The sequence below is a fragment of the Hyla sarda genome, chromosome 11 (assembly GCF_029499605.1).
Source record: "Hyla sarda isolate aHylSar1 chromosome 11, aHylSar1.hap1, whole genome shotgun sequence".
Lineage (NCBI taxonomy): Eukaryota > Metazoa > Chordata > Amphibia > Anura > Hylidae > Hyla > Hyla sarda.
In genome coordinates, this window is record NC_079199.1 from 75,012,143 (window position 1) to 75,034,103 (window position 21,961).

The 21,961-nt window shown below is 42.4% G+C and overlaps 1 protein-coding gene across 2 annotated transcripts in view; it reads right to left on the minus strand.

The window, feature by feature from the left end:
* The window catches only part of LOC130295855 (uncharacterized), a 315,525-nt gene that overhangs the window by 50,615 nt on the left and 242,949 nt on the right, over positions 1 to 21,961 (minus strand). The gene's annotated exons all lie outside the window — the stretch shown is intronic.

The following is a 21,961-nucleotide window of genomic DNA, read 5'->3' on the forward strand; positions in this document are numbered from 1 at the left end:
CCCAAATATCCTTCATAAAATGAGGGTGCGTGTGTGTGCGCATGTGTATACCACGATACACTGCTTCTCACCCCACAGAGCCCCCAGGAAAGGCAGGGGGAGAGAGGCCGTCGCTGCCTGCTTCTCTCCTCCTGCCTTTCCTGGGGTCTAGAGCCCTGCTACCGCCGCTTCTCTCCCCCTGCTATCGGCGCCGCTGCCCCTTCTCCCCCCCTGGCTATCGGTGCCGCTGTCCCATTGCCAGCGCCGATAGCCAGGGGGAGAGAAGCGGCGCCGGCAATGGGGCAACGGCACCGATAGCCAGGGGGGGGATAAGGGGCAGCGGCACCCATTGTCGGCGCCGCTGCCCCGTTGCCTACCCCAACCATAGTTGTATAATTACCCGTTGCCGGGGTCGGGTCCGCGCTGCTTCAGGCCTCCGGTGTGCGTCCCCTGCATCATTGCTATGCGTTGCGAGAAGCAATGACGAGTGACGTCACTCTTCATTGCGCCTCGCCATGCAGCGCATAGCAACGACGCAGGGGATGCACACCGGAGGCCTGAAGCAGCTCTGACCCGACCCCAGCAACAGGTAATTATACAATAGGAGATGGGGGAGGCAGCGGCGCCGGCAATGGGTGCCGCTGCACCTTCTTTCTTTCTACCTTCTCCCCTACAGCCTGCCTGTCCATCTCCAAAAATACCCTTTTTAATAATTATACGCTCCTCCTTTGCAATGAAAAAAAGCAAACAGTAAAGTTGCCAGATGCAGCCATCCTTTCATCCATTTGTCCTTCTGCATCTATTTTCCCAAACCATGCACTCATACTGTTATTATGTCGCCAAGTAATTAGACTACCTGGCCCAAAAATTATGGATTATAAAAGGATAGCAGCATTAGTGAAAAATACACATTTTGAACCCAAAAACCCATTTGAGTTTTTAAGTTCAAAATACAGGCCTACCTCCTCCCCTACAGCCTGCCTGTCCATCTCCAAAAATACCCTTTTTAATAATTATACGCTCCTCCTTTGCATTGAAAAAAAGCAAACAGTAAAGTTGCCAGATGCGGCCATCCTTTCATGCATTTGTCCTTCTGCATCTATTTTCCCAAACCATGCACTCATACTGTTATTATGTCGCCAAGTAATTGGACTACCTGGCCCAAAAATTATGGATTATAAAAGGGTAGCAGCATAAGGGAAAATTACCGTATTTATCGGGGTGTACCACGCACCGGCTTATAACACGCACCCTCATTTTACCAAGGATATTTGGGTAAAAAAAGTTTTTTACCCAAATATCCTTCATAAAATGAGGGTGCGTGTGTGTGCGCATGTGTATACCCCGATACACTGCTTCTCAACCCACAGAGTCCCCAGGAAAAGCAGGGGAAGAGAGGCCGTCGCTGCCTGCTTCTCTCCCCCTGCCTTTCCTGGGGTCTAGAGCCCTGCTACCGCCGCTTCTCTCCCCCTGCTATCGGCGCCACTGTCCCTTCTCTCCCCCTGGCTATCGGTGCCGCTGTCCCATTGCCAGCGCCGATAGCCAGGGGGAGAGAAGCGGCGCAGGCAATGGGGCAACGGCACCGATAGCCAGAGAGGGATAAGGGGCAGCGCCGCTGCCCCGTTGCCTCCCCCATCCCTAGTTGTATAATTACCTGTTGCCGGGGTGGGGTCCGCGCTGCTTCAGGCCTCCGGTGTGCGTCCCCTGCATCATTGCTATGCGTTGCGAGACGCAATGACGAGTGACGTCTCTCGTCATTGCGCCGCGCCATGCAAAGCATAGCAACGACGCAGGGGATGCACACCGGAGGCCTGAAGCAGCACTGACCCGACCCCAGCAACAGGTAATTATACAACCGGGGATGGGGGAGGCAACGGGGCAGCGGCGCCGGCAATGGGTGCCGCTGCCCCTTCTTTCCCCCTGTCTGTCGACGCCTTTGCCCCATTGCCGGCGCCGTTTCTCTCCCCCTGGCTATCGGTGCCAGCAATGGGGCAGCGGCACTGTTAGCCAGGGGGAGAGAAGGGGCAGCAGAGCAGATAGCAGGGGTAACCATCATACACTCATACTGTTTTCACTTTGCCAAGTTATCGGACAACCTGGCCCCAAAATTATGGATTATAAAAGGATAGCAGCATAAGGGAAAAATACACATTTTGAACCCAAAAACCCATTTGAGTTTTTAAGTTCAAAATACAGGCCTATCTCCTCCCCATCAGCCTGCCTGTCCATTTCCAAAAATACCCTTTTTTAATAAATATGCACTCTTCATTTGCTTTGGAAAAACAAACAGTTAAGTTGCCATATGCTGCTATGCTTTCATCGATTTGTGCTTCTACACCTATGTTCCCAAACCATCATACACTCATACTGTTTTCACTTTGCCAAGTTATCGGACAACCTGGCCCCAAATTATGGATTATAAAAGGATAGCAGCATAAGGGAAAAATACACATTTTGAACCCAAAAACCCATTTGAGTTTTTAAGTTCAAAATACAGGCCTACCTCCTTCCCTACAGCCTGCCTGTCCATCTCCAAAAATACCCTTTTTTAATAATTATGCACTCTTCATTTGCTTTGGAAAAACAAACAGTTAAGTTGCCATATGCTGCTATCCTTTCATCGATTTGTGCTTCTACACCTATGTTCCCAAACCATCATACACTCATACTGTTTTCACTTTGCCAAGTTATCGGACAACCTGGCCTCAAAATTATGGATTATAAAAGGATAGCAGCATAAGGGAAAAATACACATTTTTAACCCAAAAACCCATTTGAGTTTTTAAGTTCAAAATACAGGCCTACCTCCTCCCCATACAGCCTGCCTGTCCATCTCCAAAAATACCCTTTTTAATAATTATACGCTCCTCCTTTGCATTGAAAAAAAGCAAACAGTAAAGTTGCCAGATGCGGCCATTCCTTCATCCATTTGTCCTTCTGCATCTATTTTCCCAAACCATGCACTCATACTGTTATTATGTCGCCAAGTAATTAGACTACCTGGCCCAAACATTATGAATTATAAAAGGATAGCAGCATTAGTGAAAAAAACACATTTTGAGCCCGAAAACCCATTTGAGTTTTTAAGTTCAAAATACAGGCCTACCTCCTCCCCTACAGCCTGCCTGTCCATCTCCAAAAATACGATTTTTAATAATTATACGCCTCTCCTTTGCATTGAAAAAAAGCAAACAGTAAAGTTGCCAGATGCAGCCATCCTTTCATCCATTTGTCCTTCTGCATCTATTTTCCCAAACCATGCACTCATACTGTTATTATGTCGCCAAGTAATTAGACTACCTTGCCCAAAAATTATGGATTATAAAAGGATAGCAGCATAAGTGAAAAAAACACATTTTGAACCCAAAAACCCATTTGAGTTTTTAAGTTCAAAATACAGGCCTACCTCCTCCCCTACAGCCTGCCTGTCCATCTCCAAAAATACCATTTTTAATAATTATACGCTCCTCCTTTGCATTGAAAAAAAGCAAACAGTAAAGTTGCCAGATGCGGCCATCCTTTCATCCATTTGTCCTTCTGCATCTATTTTCCCAAACCATGCACTCATACTGTTATTATGTCGCCAAGTAATTAGACTACCTTGCCCAAAAATTATGGATTATAAAAGGATAGCAGCATTAGTGAAAAAAACACATTTTGAACCCAAAAACCCATTTGAGTTTTTAAGTTCAAAATACAGGCCTACCTCCTCCCCTACAGCCTGCCTGTCCATCTCCAAAAATACCATTTTTAATAATTATACGCTCCTCCTTTGCATTGAAAAAAAGCAAACAGTAAAGTTGCCAGATGCGGCCATCCTTTCATCCATTTGTCCTTCTGCATCTATTTTCCCAAACCATGCACTCATACTGTTATTATGTCGCCAAGTAATTAGACTACCTGGCCCAAAAATTATGGTTTATAAAAGGATAGCAGCATTAGTGAACTATACACATTTTGAACCCAAAAACCCATTTGAGTTTTTAAGTTCAAAATACAGGCCTACCTCCTCCCCTACAGCCTGCCTGTCCATCTCCAAAAATACCCTTTTTAATAATTATACGCTCCTCCTTTGCATTGAAAAAAAGCAAACCGTAAAGTTGCCAGATGCGGCCATCCTTTCATCCATTTGTCCTTCTGCATCTATTTTCCCAAACCATGCACTCATACTGTTATTATGTCGCCAAGTAATTAGACTACCTGGCCCAAAAATTATGGATTATAAAAGGGTAGCAGCATAAGGGAACATTACCGTATTTATCGGGGTGTACATCGCACCGGCCTTAAACACGCACCCTCATTTTACCAAGGATATTTGGGTAAAAAAAGTTTTTACCCAAATATCCTTCATAAAATGAGGGTGCGTGTGTGTGCATGTGTGTACCCCGATACACTGCTTCTCAACCCACAGAGCCCCCAGGAAAGGCAGGGGGAGAGAGGCCGTCGCTGCCTGCTTCTCTCCCCCTGCCTTTCCTGGGGTCTAGAGCCCTGCTACCGCCGCTTCTCTCCCCCTGCTATCGGCACCATCTTCATTTGCTTTGGAAAAACAAACAGTTAAGTTGCCATATGCTGCTATGCTTTCATCGATTTGTGCTTCTACACCTATGTTCCCAAACCATCATACACTCATACTGTTTTCACTTTGCCAAGTTATCGGACAACCTGGCCCCAAATTATGGATTATAAAAGGATAGCAGCATAAGGGAAAAATACACATTTTGAACCCAAAAACCCATTTGAGTTTTTAAGTTCGAAATACAGGCCTACCTCCTTCCCTACAGCCTGCCTGTCCATCTCCAAAAATACCCTTTTTTAATAATTATGCACTCTTCATTTGCTTTGGAAAAACAAACAGTTAAGTTGCCATATGCTGCTATCCTTTCATCGATTTGTGCTTCTACACCTATGTTCCCAAACCATCATACACTCATACTGTTTTCACTTTGCCAAGTTATCGGACAACCTGGCCCCAAAATTATGGATTATAAAAGGATAGCAGCATAAGGGAAAAATACACATTTTTAACCCAAAAACCCATTTGAGTTTTTAAGTTCAAAATACAGGCCTACCTCCTCCCCATACAGCCTGCCTGTCCATCTCCAAAAATACCCTTTTTAATAATTATACGCTCCTCCTTTGCATTGAAAAAAAGCAAACAGTAAAGTTGCCAGATGCGGCCATTCCTTCATCCATTTGTCCTTCTGCATCTATTTTCCCAAACCATGCACTCATACTGTTATTATGTCGCCAAGTAATTAGACTACCTGGCCCAAACATTATGAATTATAAAAGGATAGCAGCATTAGTGAAAAAAACACATTTTGAACCCGAAAACCCATTTGAGTTTTTAAGTTCAAAATACAGGCCTACCTCCTCCCCTACAGCCTGCCTGTCCATCTCCAAAAATACGATTTTTAATAATTATACGCCTCTCCTTTGCATTGAAAAAAAGCAAACAGTAAAGTTGCCAGATGCGGCCATCCTTTCATCCATTTGTCCTTCTGCATCTATTTTCCCAAACCATGCACTCATACTGTTATTATGTCGCCAAGTAATTAGACTACCTTGCCCAAAAATTATGGATTATAAAAGGATAGCAGCATTAGTGAAAAAAACACATTTTGAACCCAAAAACCCATTTGAGTTTTTAAGTTCAAAATACAGGCCTACCTCCTCCCCTACAGCCTGCCTGTCCATCTCCAAAAATACCATTTTTAATAATTATACGCTCCTCCTTTGCATTGAAAAAAAGCAAACAGTAAAGTTGCCAGATGCGGCCATCCTTTCATCCATTTGTCCTTCTGCATCTATTTTCCCAAACCATGCACTCATACTGTTATTATGTCGCCAAGTAATTAGACTACCTTGCCCAAAAATTATGGATTATAAAAGGATAGCAGCATTAGTGAAAAAAACACATTTTGAACCCAAAAACCCATTTGAGTTTTTAAGTTCAAAATACAGGCCTACCTCCTCCCCTACAGCCTGCCTGTCCATCTCCAAAAATACCATTTTTAATAATTATACGCTCCTCCTTTGCATTGAAAAAAAGCAAACAGTAAAGTTGCCAGATGCGGCCATCCTTTCATCCATTTGTCCTTCTGCATCTATTTTCCCAAACCATGCACTCATACTGTTATTATGTCGCCAAGTAATTAGACTACCTGGCCCAAAAATTATGGTTTATAAAAGGATAGCAGCATTAGTGAACTATACACATTTTGAACCCAAAAACCCATTTGAGTTTTTAAGTTCAAAATACAGGCCTACCTCCTCCCCTACAGCCTGCCTGTCCATCTCCAAAAATACCCTTTTTAATAATTATACGCTCCTCCTTTGCATTGAAAAAAAGCAAACAGTAAAGTTGCCAGATGCGGCCATCCTTTCATCCATTTGTCCTTCTGCATCTATTTTCCCAAACCATGCACTCATACTGTTATTATGTCGCCAAGTAATTAGACTACCTGGCCCAAAAATTATGGATTATAAAAGGGTAGCAGCATAAGGGAACATTACCGTATTTATCGGGGTGTACATCGCACCGGCCTTAAACACGCACCCTCATTTTACCAAGGATATTTGGGTAAAAAAAGTTTTTACCCAAATATCCTTCATAAAATGAGGGTGCGTGTGTGTGCATGTGTGTACCCCGATACACTGCTTCTCAACCCACAGAGCCCCCAGGAAAGGCAGGGGGAGAGAGGCCGTCGCTGCCTGCTTCTCTCCCCCTGCCTTTCCTGGGGTCTAGAGCCCTGCTACCGCCGCTTCTCTCCCCCTGCTATCGGCACCGCTGCCCCTTCTCTCCCCCTGGCTATCGGTGCCGCTGTCCCATTGCCAGCGCCGATAGCCAGGGGGAGAGAAGCTGCGCCGGTAATGGGGCAACGGCACCGATAGCCAGGGGGGCATAAGGGGCAGCGGCACCCATTGCCGGCGCCGCTGCCCCGTTGCCTCCCCCATCCCTAGTTGTATAATTACCTGTTGTCGGGGTCGGGTCCGAGCTGCTTCAGGCCTCTGTTGTGCGTCCCCTGCATCATTGCTATGCGTTGCGAGACGCAATGACGAGTGAAGTCTCTCGTCATTGCGCCGCGCCATGCAAAGCATAGCAATGACGCAGGGAATGCACACCGGAGGCCTGAAGCAGCGCTGACCCGACCCCAGCAACAGGTAATTATACAACCGGGGATGGGGGAGGCAACGGGGCAGCGACGCCGGCAATGGGTGCCGCTGCCCCTTCTTTCCCCCTGTCTGTCGACATCGCTGCCCCATTGCCTGCGCCGTTTCTCTCCCCCTGGCTATCGGTGCCGGCAATGGGGCAGCGGCACTGATAGCCAGGGGGAGAGAAGGGGCAGCAGCGCCGATAGCAGGGGTAACCATCATACACTCATACTGTTTTCACTTTGCATAGTTATCGGACAACCTGGCCCCAAAATTATGGATTATAAAAGGATAGCAGCATTAGTGAAAAATACACATTTTGAACCCAAAAACCCATTTGAGTTTTTAAGTTCAAAATACAGGCCTGCCTCCTCCCCTATAGCCTGCCTGTCCATCTCCAAAAATACCCTTTTAAATAATTATACGCTCCTCCTTTGCATTGAAAAAAAGCAAACAGTAAAGTTGCCAGATGCGGCCATCCTTTAATCCATTTGTCCTTCTGCATCTATTTTCCCAAACCATGCACTCATACTGTTATTATGTCGCCTAGTAATTAGACTACCTGGCCCAAACATTATGAATTATAAAAGGATAGCAGCATTAGTGAAAAAAACACATTTTGAACCCAAAAACCCATTTGAGTTTTTAAGTTCAAAATTCAGGCCTACCTCCTCCCCTACAGCCTGCCTGTCCATCTCCAAAAATAGCCTTTTAATAATTATACGCTCCTCCTTTGCATTGAAAAAAAGCAAACAGTAAAGTTGCCAGATGCGGCCATCCTTTCATCCATTTGTCCTTCTGCATCTATTTTCCCAAACCACGCACTCATACTGTTATTATGTCGCCAAGTAATTAGACTACCTTGCACAAAAATTATGGATTATAAAAGGATAGCAGCATTAGTGAAAAATACACATTTTGAACCCAAAAACCCATTGGAGTTTTTAAGTTCAAAATACAGGCCTACGTCCTCCCCTACAGCCTGCCTGTCCATCTCCAAAAATACCCTTTTAATAATTATACGCTCCTTCTTTGCATTGAAAAAAAGCAAACAGTAAAGTTGCCAGATGCGGCCATCCTTTCATCCATTTGTCCTTCTGCATCTATTTTCCCAAACCATGCACTCATACTGTTATTATGTCGCCAAGTAATTAGACTACCTGGCCCAAAAATTATCGATTATAAAAGGATAGCAGCATAAGGGAAAAATACATATTTTGAACCCAAAAACCCATTTGAGTTTTTAAGTTCAAAATACAGGCCTACCTCCTCCCCATCAGCCTGCCTGTCCATCTCCAAAAATACCCTTTTTTAATAATTATGCACTCTTCATTTGCTTTGGAAAAACAAACAGTTAAGTTGCCATATGCTGCTATCCTTTCATCGATTTGTGCTTCTACACCTATGTTCCCAAACCATCATACACTCATACTGTTTTCACTTTGCCAAGTTATCGGACAACCTGGCCCCAAAATTATGGATTATAAAAGGATAGCAGCATTAGTGAAAAATACACATTTTGAACCCAAAAACCCATTTGAGTTTTTAAGTTCAAAATACAGGCCTACCTCCTCCCCTACAGCATGTCTGTCCATCTCCAAAAATACCCTTTTTAATAATTATACGCTCCTCCTTTGCATTGAAAAAAAGCAAACAGTAAAGTTGCCAGATGCGGCCATTCCTTCATCCATTTGTCCTTCTGTATCTATTTTCCCAAACCATGCACTCATACTGTTATTATGTCGCCAAGTAATTAGACTACCTGGCCCAAACATTATGAATTATAAAAGGATAGCAGCATTAGTGAAAAAAACACATTTTGAACCCGAAAACCCATTTGAGTTTTTAAGTTCAAAATACAGGCCTACCTCCTCCCCTACAGCCTGCCTGTCCATCTCCAAAAATACGATTTTTAATAATTATACGCCTCTCCTTTGCATTGAAAAAAAGCAAACAGTAAAGTAGCCAGATGCGGCCATCCTTTCATCCATTTGTCCTTCTGCCTCTATTTTCCCAAACCATGCACTCATACTGTTATTATGTCACCAAGTAATTAGACTACCTTGCCCAAAAATTATGGATTATAAAAGGATAGCAGCATTAGTGAAAAAAACACATTTTGAACCCAAAAACCCATTTGAGTTTTTAAGTTCAAAATACAGGCCTACCTCCTCCCCTACAGCCTGCCTGTCCATCTCCAAAAATACAATTTTTAATAATTATACGCTCCTCCTTTGCATTGAAAAAAAGCAAACAGTAAAGTTGCCAGATGCGGCCATCCTTTCATCCATTTGTCCTTCTGCATCTATTTTCCCAAACCACGCACTCATACTGTTATTATGTTGCCAAGTAATTAGACTACCTTGCCCAAAAATTATGGATTATAAAAGGATAGCAGCATTAGTGAAAAAAACACATTTTGAACCCAAAAACCCATTTGAGTTTTTAAGTTCAAAATACAGGCCTACCTCCTCCCCTACAGCCTGCCTGTCCATCTCCAAAAATACAATTTTTAATAATTATACGCTCCTCCTTTGCATTGAAAAAAAGCAAACAGTAAAGTTGCCAGATGCGGCCATCCTTTCATCCATTTGTCCTTCTGCATCTATTTTCCCAAACCATGCACTCATACTGTTATTATGTCGCCAAGTAATTAGACTACCTGGCCCAAAAATTATGGTTTATAAAAGGATAGCAGCATTAGTGAAAAATACACATTTTGAACCCAAAAACCCATTTGAGTTTTTAAGTTCAAAATACAGGCCTACCTCCTCCCCTACAGCCTGCCTGTCCATCTCCAAAAATACCCTTTTTAATAATTATACGCTCCTCCTTTGCATTGAAAAAAAGCAAACAGTAAAGTTGCCAGATGCGGCCATCCTTTCATCCATTTGTCCTTCTGCATCTATTTTCCCAAACCATGCACTCATACTGTTATTATGTCGCCAAGTAATTAGACTACCTGGCCCAAAAATTATGGATTATAAAAGGATAGCAGCATAAGGGAAAAATTCATATTTTGAACCCAAAAACCCATTTGAGTTTTTAAGTTCAAAATACAGGCCTACCTCCTCCCCATCAGCCTGCCTGTCCATCTCCAAAAATACCCTTTTTTAATAATTATGCACTCTTCATTTGCTTTGGAAAAACAAACAGTTAAGTTGCCATATGCTGCTATCCTTTCATCGATTTGTGCTTCTACACCTATCTTTCCAAACCATCATACACTCATACTGTTTTCACTTTGCCAAGTTATCGGACAACCTGGCCCCAAAATTATGGATTATAGAAGGATAGCAGCATAAGGGAAAAATACACATTTTGAACCCAAAAACCCATTTGAGTTTTTAAGTTCAAAATACAGGCCTACCTCCTCCCCTACAGCCTGCCTGTCCATCTCCAAAAATAGCCTTTTAATAATTATACGCTCCTCCTTTGCATTGAAAAAAAGCAAACAGTAAAGTTGCCAGATGCGGCCATCCTTTCATCCATTTGTCCTTCTGCATCTATTTTCCCAAACCACGCACTCATACTGTTATTATGTCGCCAAGTAATTAGACTACCTGGCCCAAAAATGATGGATTATAAAAGGATAGCAGCATAAGGGAAAAATACACATTTTGAACCCAAAAACCCATTTGAGTTTTTAAGTTCAAAATACAGGCCTACCTCCTCCCCTACAGCCTGCCTGTCCATCTCCAAAAATAGCCTTTTAATAATTATACGCTCCTCCTTTGCATTGAAAAAAAGCAAACAGTAAAGTTGCCAGATGCGGCCATCCTTTTATCCATTTGTCCTTCTGCATCTATTTTCCCAAACCACGCACTCATACTGTTATTATGTAGCCAAGTAATTAGACTGCCTGGCCCAAAAATGATGGATTATAAAAGGATAGCAGCATAAGGGAAAAATACACATTTTGAACCCAAAAAACCCATTTGAGTTTTTAAGTTCAAAATACAGGCCTACCTCCTCCCCTACAGCCTGCCTGTCCATCTCCAAAAATACCCTTTTTAATAATTATACGCTCCTCTTTTGCATTGAAAAAAAGCAAACAGTAAAGTTGCCAGATGCGGCCATCCTTTCATCCATTTGTCCTTCTGCATCTATTTTCCCAAACCATGCACTCATACTGTTATTATGTCGCCAAGTAATTAGACTACCTGGCCCAAAAATTATGGATTATAAAAGGGTAGCAGCATAAGGGAACATTACCGTATTTATCGGGGTGTACCACGCATCCGCCTATAACACACACCCTCATTTTATCAAGGATATTTGGGTAAAATAATTTTTTTACCCAAATATCCTTCATAAAATGAGGGTGCGTGTGTGTGCATGTGTATACCCCGATACACTGCTTCTCACCCCACAGAGCCCCCAGGAAAGGCAGGGGGAGAGAGGCCGTCGCTGCCTGCTTCTCTCCCCCTGCCTTTCCTGGGGTCTAGAGCCCTGCTACCGCCCCTTCTCTCCCCCTGGCTATCGGTGCCGCTGTCCCATTGCCAGCGCCGATAGCCAGGGGGAGAGAAGCGGTGTCGGCAATGGGGCAGCTGCACCGATAGCCAGGGGGAGATAAGGGGCAGTGGCACCCATTGCCGTCGCCGCTGCCCCGTTGCCTCCCCCATCCCTAGTTGTATAATCACCTGTTGCCGGGGTCGGGTCCGCGCTGCTTCAGGCCTCCGGTGTGCGTCCCCTACATCAGTGCTATGCGTTGCGAGACGCAATGACAAGTGATGTCACTCGTCATTGCGCCGCGCCATGCAGCGCATAGCAACGACGCAGGGGATGCACCCCGGAGTCCTGAAGCAGCGCTGACCCGACCCCAGCAACAGGTAATTATACAACCGGGGATGGGGGAGGCAACAGGGAAGCGGCGCCGGCAATGGGTGCCGCTGCCCCTTCTTTCTTTCTGTCTACCTCCTCCCCTACAGCCTGCCTGTCCATCTCCAAAAATACCCTTTTTAATAATTATACGCTCCTCCTTTGCATTGAAAAAAAGCAAACAGTAAAGGTGCCAGATGCGGCCATCCTTTCATCCATTTGTCCTTCTGCATCTATTTTCCCAAACCATGCACTCATACTGTTATTATGTCGCCAAGTAATTAGACTACCTGGCCCAAAAATTATGGATTATAAAAGGATAGCAGCATAAGGGAAAAATACATATTTTGAACCAAAAACCCATTTGAGTTTTTAAGTTCAAAATACAGGCCTACCTCCTCCCCATCAGCCTGCCTGTCCATCTCCAAAAATACCCTTTTTTAATAATTATGCACTCTTCATTTGCTTTGGAAAAACAAACAGTTAAGTTACCATATGCTGCTATCCTTTCATCGATTTGTGCTTCTACACCTATGCTCCCAAACCAACATACACTCATACTGTTTTCACTTTGCCAAGTTATCGGACAACCTGGCCCCAAAATTATGGATTATAAAAGGATAGCAGCATAAGGGAAAAATACACATTTTGAACCCAAAAACCCATTTGAGTTTTTAAGTTCAAAATACAGGCCTACCTCCTCCCCTACAGCCTGCCTGTCCATCTCCAAAAATACCATTTTTAATAATTATACGCTCCTCCTTTGCATTGAAAAAAAGCAAACAGTAAAGTTGCCAGATGCGGCCATCCTTTCATCCATTTGTCCTTCTGCATCTATTTTCCCAAACCATGCACTCATACTGTTATTATGTTGCCAAGTAATTAGACTACCTTGCCCAAAAATTATGGATTATAAAAGGATAGCAGCATTAGTGAAAAAAACACATTTTGAACCCAAAAACCCATTTGAGTTTTTAAGTTCAAAATACAGGCCTACCTCCTCCCCTACAGCCTGCCTGTCCATCTCCAAAAATACCCTTTTTAATAATTATACGCTCCTCCTTTGCATTGAAAAAAAGCAAACAGTAAAGGTGCCAGATGCGGCCATCCTTTCATCCATTTGTCCTTCTGCATCTATTTTCCCAAACCATGCACTCATACTGTTATTATGTCGCCAAGTAATTAGACTACCTTGCCCAAAAATTATGAATTATAAAAGGATAGCAGCATTAGTGAAAAATACACATTTTGAACCCAAAAACCCATTTGAGTTTTTAAGTTCAAAATACAGGCCTACCTCCTCCCCTACAGCCTGCCTGTCCATCTCCAAAAATACGATTTTTAATAATTATACGCCTCTCCTTTGCATTGAAAAAAAGCAAACAGTAAAGTTGCCAGATGCGGCCATCCTTTCATCCATTTGTCCTTCTGCATCTATTTTCCCAAACCATGCACTCATACTGTTATTATGTCACCAAGTAATTAGACTACCTGGCCCAAAAATTATGGTTTATAAAAGGATAGCAGCATTAGTGAAAAATACACATTTTGAACCCAAAAACCCATTTGAGTTTTTAAGTTCAAAATACAGGCCTACCTCCTCCCCTACAGCCTGCCTGTCCATCTCCAAAAATACCCTTTTTAATAATTATACGCTCCTCCTTTGCATTGAAAAAAAGCAAACAGTAAAGTTGCCAGATGCGGCCATCCTTTCATCCATTTGTCCTTCTGCATCTATTTTCCCAAACCATGCACTCATACTGTTATTATATCGCCAAGTAATTAGACTACCTGGCCCAAACATTATGAATTATAAAAGGATAGCAGCATTAGTGAAAAAAACACATTTTGAACCAAAAACCCATTTGAGTTTTTAAGTTCAAAATACAGGCCTACCTCCTCCCCTACAGCCTGCCTGTCCATCTCCAAAAATACCCTTTTTAATAATTATACGCTCCTCCTTTGCATTGAAAAAAAGCAAACAGTAAAGGTGCCAGATGCGGCCATCCTTTCATCCATTTGTCCTTCTGCATCTATTTTCCCAAACCATGCACTCATACTGTTATTATGTCGCCAAGTAATTAGACTACCTTGCCCAAAAATTATGAATTATAAAAGGATAGCAGCATTAGTGAAAAATACACATTTTGAACCCAAAAACCCATACAACCCAAAGAACCCAAACCAACATACACTCATACTGTTTTCACTTTGCCAAGTTATCGGACAACCTGGCCCCAAAATTATGGATTATAAAAGGATAGCAGCATAAGGGAAAAATACACATTTTGAACCCAAAAACCCATTTGAGTTTTTAAGTTCAAAATACAGGCCTACCTCCTCCCCTACAGCCTGCCTGTCCATCTCCAAAAATACCATTTTTAATAATTATACGCTCCTCCTTTGCATTGAAAAAAAGCAAACAGTAAAGTTGCCAGATGCGGCCATCCTTTCATCCATTTGTCCTTCTGCATCTATTTTCCCAAACCATGCACTCATACTGTTATTATGTTGCCAAGTAATTAGACTACCTTGCCCAAAAATTATGGATTATAAAAGGATAGCAGCATTAGTGAAAAAAACACATTTTGAACCCAAAAACCCATTTGAGTTTTTAAGTTCAAAATACAGGCCTACCTCCTCCCCTACAGCCTGCCTGTCCATCTCCAAAAATACCCTTTTTAATAATTATACGCTCCTCCTTTGCATTGAAAAAAAGCAAACAGTAAAGGTGCCAGATGCGGCCATCCTTTCATCCATTTGTCCTTCTGCATCTATTTTCCCAAACCATGCACTCATACTGTTATTATGTCGCCAAGTAATTAGACTACCTTGCCCAAAAATTATGAATTATAAAAGGATAGCAGCATTAGTGAAAAATACACATTTTGAACCCAAAAACCCATTTGAGTTTTTAAGTTCAAAATACAGGCCTACCTCCTCCCCTACAGCCTGCCTGTCCATCTCCAAAAATACGATTTTTAATAATTATACGCCTCTCCTTTGCATTGAAAAAAAGCAAACAGTAAAGTTGCCAGATGCGGCCATCCTTTCATCCATTTGTCCTTCTGCATCTATTTTCCCAAACCATGCACTCATACTGTTATTATGTCACCAAGTAATTAGACTACCTGGCCCAAAAATTATGGTTTATAAAAGGATAGCAGCATTAGTGAAAAATACACATTTTGAACCCAAAAACCCATTTGAGTTTTTAAGTTCAAAATACAGGCCTACCTCCTCCCCTACAGCCTGCCTGTCCATCTCCAAAAATACCCTTTTTAATAATTATACGCTCCTCCTTTGCATTGAAAAAAAGCAAACAGTAAAGTTGCCAGATGCGGCCATCCTTTCATCCATTTGTCCTTCTGCATCTATTTTCCCAAACCATGCACTCATACTGTTATTATATCGCCAAGTAATTAGACTACCTGGCCCAAACATTATGAATTATAAAAGGATAGCAGCATTAGTGAAAAAAACACATTTTGAACCAAAAACCCATTTGAGTTTTTAAGTTCAAAATACAGGCCTACCTCCTCCCCTACAGCCTGCCTGTCCATCTCCAAAAATACCATTTTTAATAATTATACGCTCCTCCTTTGCATTGAAAAAAAGCAAACAGTAAAGTTGCCAGATGCGGCCATCCTTTCATCCATTTGTCCTTCTGCATCTATTTTCCCAAACCATGCACTCATACTGTTATTATGTCGCCAAGTAATTAGACTACCTGGCCCAAAAATTATGGATTATAAAAGGATAGCAGCATAAGGGAAAAATTCATATTTTGAACCCAAAAACCCATTTGAGTTTTTAAGTTCAAAATACAGGCCTACCTCCTCCCCATCAGCCTGCCTGTCCATCTCCAAAAATACCCTTTTTTAATAATTATGCACTCTTCATTTGCTTTGGAAAAACAAACAGTTAAGTTGCCATATGCTGCTATCCTTTCATCGATTTGTGCTTCTACACCTATCTTTCCAAACCATCATACACTCATACTGTTTTCACTTTGCCAAGTTATCGGACAACCTGGCCCCAAAATTATGGATTATAGAAGGATAGCAGCATAAGGGAAAAATACACATTTTGAACCCAAAAACCCATTTGAGTTTTTAAGTTCAAAATACAGGCCTACCTCCTCCCCTACAGCCTGCCTGTCCATCTCCAAAAATAGCCTTTTAATAATTATACGCTCCTCCTTTGCATTGAAAAAAAGCAAACAGTAAAGTTGCCAGATGCGGCCATCCTTTTATCCATTTGTCCTTCTGCACCTATTTTCCCAAACCACGCACTCATACTGTTATTATGTAGCCAAGTAATTAGACTACCTGGCCCAAAAATGATGGATTATAAAAGGATAGCAGCATAAGGGAAAAATACACATTTTGAACCCAAAAAACCCATTTGAGTTTTTAAGTTCAAAATACAGGCCTACCTCCTCCCCTACAGCCTGCCTGTCCATCTCCAAAAATACCCTTTTTAATAATTATACGCTCCTCCTTTGCATTGAAAAAAAGCAAACAGTAAAGTTGCCAGATGCGGCCATCCTTTCATCCATTTGTCCTTCTGCATCTATTTTCCCAAACCATGCACTCATACTGTTATTATGTCGCCAAGTAATTAGACTACCTGGCCCAAAAATTATGGATTATAAAAGGGTAGCAGCATAAGGGAACATTACCGTATTTATCGGGGTGTACCACGCATCCGCCTATAACACACACCCTCATTTTATCAAGGATATTTGGGTAAAATAATTTTTTTACCCAAATATCCTTCATAAAATGAGGGTGCGTGTGTGTGCATGTGTATACCCCGATACACTGCTTCTCACCCCACAGAGCCCCCAGGAAAGGCAGGGGGAGAGAGGCCATCGCTGCCTGCTTCTCTCCCCCTGCCTTTCCTGGGGTCTAGAGCCCTGCTACCGCCCCTTCTCTCCCCCTGGCTATCGGTGCCGCTGTCCCATTGCCAGCGCCGATAGCCAGGGGGAGAGAAGCGGTGTCGGCAATGGGGCAGCTGCACCGATAGCCAGGGGGAGATAAGGGGCAGTGGCACCCATTGCCGTCACCGCTGCCCCGTTGCCTCCCCCATCCCTAGTTGTATAATCACCTGTTGCCGGGGTCGGGTCCGCGCTGCTTCAGGCCTCCGGTGTGCGTCCCCTACATCAGTGCTATGCGTTGCGAGACGCAATGACAAGTGATGTCACTCGTCATTGCGCCGCGCCATGCAGCGCATAGCAACGACGCAGGGGATGCACCCCGGAGTCCTGAAGCAGCGCTGACCCGACCCCAGCAACAGGTAATTATACAACCGGGGATGGGGGAGGCAACAGGGAAGCGGCGCCGGCAATGGGTGCCGCTGCCCCTTCTTTCTTTCTTTCTACCTCCTCCCCTACAGCCTGCCTGTCCATCTCCAAAAATACCCTTTTTAATAATTATACGCTCCTCCTTTGCATTGAAAAAAAGCAAACAGTAAAGGTGCCAGATGCGGCCATCCTTTCATCCATTTGTCCTTCTGCATCTATTTTCCCAAACCATGCACTCATACTGTTAATATGTCGCCAAGTAATTAGACTACCTGGCCCAAAAATTATGGATTATAAAAGGATAGCAGCATAAGGGAAAAATACATATTTTGAACCCAAAAACCCATTTGAGTTTTTAAGTTCAAAATACAGGCCTACCTCCTCCCCATCAGCCTGCCTGTCCATCTCCAAAAATACCCTTTTTTAATAATTATGCACTCTTCATTTGCTTTGGAAAAACAAACAGTTAAGTTACCATATGCTGCTATCCTTTCATCGATTTGTGCTTCTACACCTATGCTCCCAAACCAACATACACTCATACTGTTTTCACTTTGCCAAGTTATCGGACAACCTGGCCCCAAAATTATGGATTATAAAAGGATAGCAGCATAAGGGAAAAATACACATTTTGAACCCAAAAACCCATTTGAGTTTTTAAGTTCAAAATACAGGCCTACCTCCTCCCCTACAGCCTGCCTGTCCATCTCCAAAAATACCATTTTTAATAATTATACGCTCCTCCTTTGCATTGAAAAAAAGCAAACAGTAAAGTTGCCAGATGCGGCCATCCTTTCATCCATTTGTCCTTCTGCATCTATTTTCCCAAACCATGCACTCATACTGTTATTATGTTGCCAAGTAATTAGACTACCTTGCCCAAAAATTATGGATTATAACAGGATAGCAGCATTAGTGAAAAAAACACATTTTGAACCCAGAAACCCATTTGAGTTTTTAAGTTCAAAATACAGGCCTACCTCCTCCCCTACAGCCTGCCTGTCCATCTCCAAAAATACCCTTTTTAATAATTATACGCTCCTCCTTTGCATTGAAAAAAAGCAAACAGTAAAGGTGCCAGATGCGGCCATCCTTTCATCCATTTGTCCTTCTGCATCTATTTTCCCAAACCATGCACTCATACTGTTATTATGTCGCCAAGTAATTAGACTACCTTGCCCAAAAATTATGAATTATAAAAGGATAGCAGCATTAGTGAAAAATACACATTTTGAACCCAAAAACCCATTTGAGTTTTTAAGTTCAAAATACAGGCCTACCTCCTCCCCTACAGCCTGCCTGTCCATCTCCAAAAATACGATTTTTAATAATTATACGCCTCTCCTTTGCATTGAAAAAAAGCAAACAGTAAAGGTGCCAGATGCGGCCATCCTTTCATCCATTTGTCCTTCTGCATCTATTTTCCCAAACCATGCACTCATACTGTTATTATGTCGCCAAGTAATTAGACTACCTTGCCCAAAAATTATGAATTATAAAAGGATAGCAGCATTAGTGAAAAATACACATTTTGAACCCAAAAACCCATACAACCCAAAGAACCCAAACCAACATACACTCATACTGTTTTCACTTTGCCAAGTTATCGGACAACCTGGCCCCAAAATTATGGATTATAAAAGGATAGCAGCATAAGGGAAAAATACACATTTTGAACCCAAAAACCCATTTGAGTTTTTAAGTTCAAAATACAGGCCTACCTCCTCCCCTACAGCCTGCCTGTCCATCTCCAAAAATACCATTTTTAATAATTATACGCTCCTCCTTTGCATTGAAAAAAAGCAAACAGTAAAGTTGCCAGATGCGGCCATCCTTTCATCCATTTGTCCTTCTGCATCTATTTTCCCAAACCATGCACTCATACTGTTATTATGTTGCCAAGTAATTAGACTACCTTGCCCAAAAATTATGGATTATAAAAGGATAGCAGCATTAGTGAAAAAAACACATTTTGAACCCAAAAACCCATTTGAGTTTTTAAGTTCAAAATACAGGCCTACCTCCTCCCCTACAGCCTGCCTGTCCATCTCCAAAAATACCCTTTTTAATAATTATACGCTCCTCCTTTGCATTGAAAAAAAGCAAACAGTAAAGGTGCCAGATGCGGCCATCCTTTCATCCATTTGTCCTTCTGCATCTATTTTCCCAAACCATGCACTCATACTGTTATTATGTCGCCAAGTAATTAGACTACCTTGCCCAAAAATTATGAATTATAAAAGGATAGCAGCATTAGTGAAAAATACACATTTTGAACCCAAAAACCCATTTGAGTTTTTAAGTTCAAAATACAGGCCTACCTCCTCCCCTACAGCCTGCCTGTCCATCTCCAAAAATACGATTTTTAATAATTATACGCCTCTCCTTTGCATTGAAAAAAAGCAAACAGTAAAGTTGCCAGATGCGGCCATCCTTTCATCCATTTGTCCTTCTGCATCTATTTTCCCAAACCATGCACTCATACTGTTATTATGTCACCAAGTAATTAGACTACCTGGCCCAAAAATTATGGTTTATAAAAGGATAGCAGCATTAGTGAAAAATACACATTTTGAACCCAAAAACCCATTTGAGTTTTTAAGTTCAAAATACAGGCCTACCTCCTCCCCTACAGCCTGCCTGTCCATCTCCAAAAATACCCTTTTTAATAATTATACGCTCCTCCTTTGCATTGAAAAAAAGCAAACAGTAAAGTTGCCAGATGCGGCCATCCTTTCATCCATTTGTCCTTCTGCATCTATTTTCCCAAACCATGCACTCATACTGTTATTATATCGCCAAGTAATTAGACTACCTGGCCCAAACATTATGAATTATAAAAGGATAGCAGCATTAGTGAAAAAAACACATTTTGAACCAAAAACCCATTTGAGTTTTTAAGTTCAAAATACAGGCCTACCTCCTCCCCTACAGCCTGCCTGTCCATCTCCAAAAATACCATTTTTAATAATTATACGCTCCTCCTTTGCATTGAAAAAAAGCAAACAGTAAAGTTGCCAGATGCGGCCATCCTTTCATCCATTTGTCCTTCTGCATCTATTTTCCCAAACCATGCACTCATACTGTTATTATGTCGCCAAGTAATTAGACTACCTGGCCCAAAAATTATGGATTATAAAAGGATAGCAGCATAAGGGAAAAATTCATATTTTGAACCCAAAAACCCATTTGAGTTTTTAAGTTCAAAATACAGGCCTACCTCCTCCCCATCAGCCTGCCTGTCCATCTCCAAAAATACCCTTTTTTAATAATTATGCACTCTTCATTTGCTTTGGAAAAACAAACAGTTAAGTTGCCATATGCTGCTATCCTTTCATCGATTTGTGCTTCTACACCTATCTTTCCAAACCATCATACACTCATACTGTTTTCACTTTGCCAAGTTATCGGACAACCTGGCCCCAAAATTATGGATTATAGAAGGATAGCAGCATAAGGGAAAAATACACATTTTGAACCCAAAAACCCATTTGAGTTTTTAAGTTCAAAATACAGGCCTACCTCCTCCCCTACAGCCTGCCTGTCCATCTCCAAAAATAGCCTTTTAATAATTATACGCTCCTCCTTTGCATTGAAAAAAAGCAAACAGTAAAGTTGCCAGATGCGGCCATCCTTTCATCCATTTGTCCTTCTGCATCTATTTTCCCAAACCACGCACTCATACTGTTATTATGTCGCCAAGTAATTAGACTACCTGGCCCAAAAATGATGGATTATAAAAGGATAGCAGCATAAGGGAAAAATACACATTTTGAACCCAAAAACCCATTTGAGTTTTTAAGTTCAAAATACAGGCCTACCTCCTCCCCTACAGCCTGCCTGTCCATCTCCAAAAATAGCCTTTTAATAATTATACGCTCCTCCTTTGCATTGAAAAAAAGCAAACAGTAAAGTTGCCAGATGCGGCCATCCTTTTATCCATTTGTCCTTCTGCATCTATTTTCCCAAACCACGCACTCATACTGTTATTATGTAGCCAAGTAATTAGACTACCTGGCCCAAAAATGATGGATTATAAAAGGATAGCAGCATAAGGGAAAAATACACATTTTGAACCCAAAAAACCCATTTGAGTTTTTAAGTTCAAAATACAGGCCTACCTCCTCCCCTACAGCCTGCCTGTCCATCTCCAAAAATACCCTTTTTAATAATTATACGCTCCTCCTTTGCATTGAAAAAAAGCAAACAGTAAAGTTGCCAGATGCGGCCATCCTTTCATCCATTTGTCCTTCTGCATCTATTTTCCCAAACCATGCACTCATACTGTTATTATGTCGCCAAGTAATTAGACTACCTGGCCCAAAAATTATGGATTATAAAAGGGTAGCAGCATAAGGGAACATTACCGTATTTATCGGGGTGTACCACGCATCCGCCTATAACACACACCCTCATTTTATCAAGGATATTTGGGTAAAATAATTTTTTTACCCAAATATCCTTCATAAAATGAGGGTGCGTGTGTGTGCATGTGTATACCCCGATACACTGCTTCTCACCCCACAGAGCCCCCAGGAAAGGCAGGGGGAGAGAGGCCATCGCTGCCTGCTTCTCTCCCCCTGCCTTTCCTGGGGTCTAGAGCCCTGCTACCGCCCCTTCTCTCCCCCTGGCTATCGGTGCCGCTGTCCCATTGCCAGCGCCGATAGCCAGGGGGAGAGAAGCGGTGTCGGCAATGGG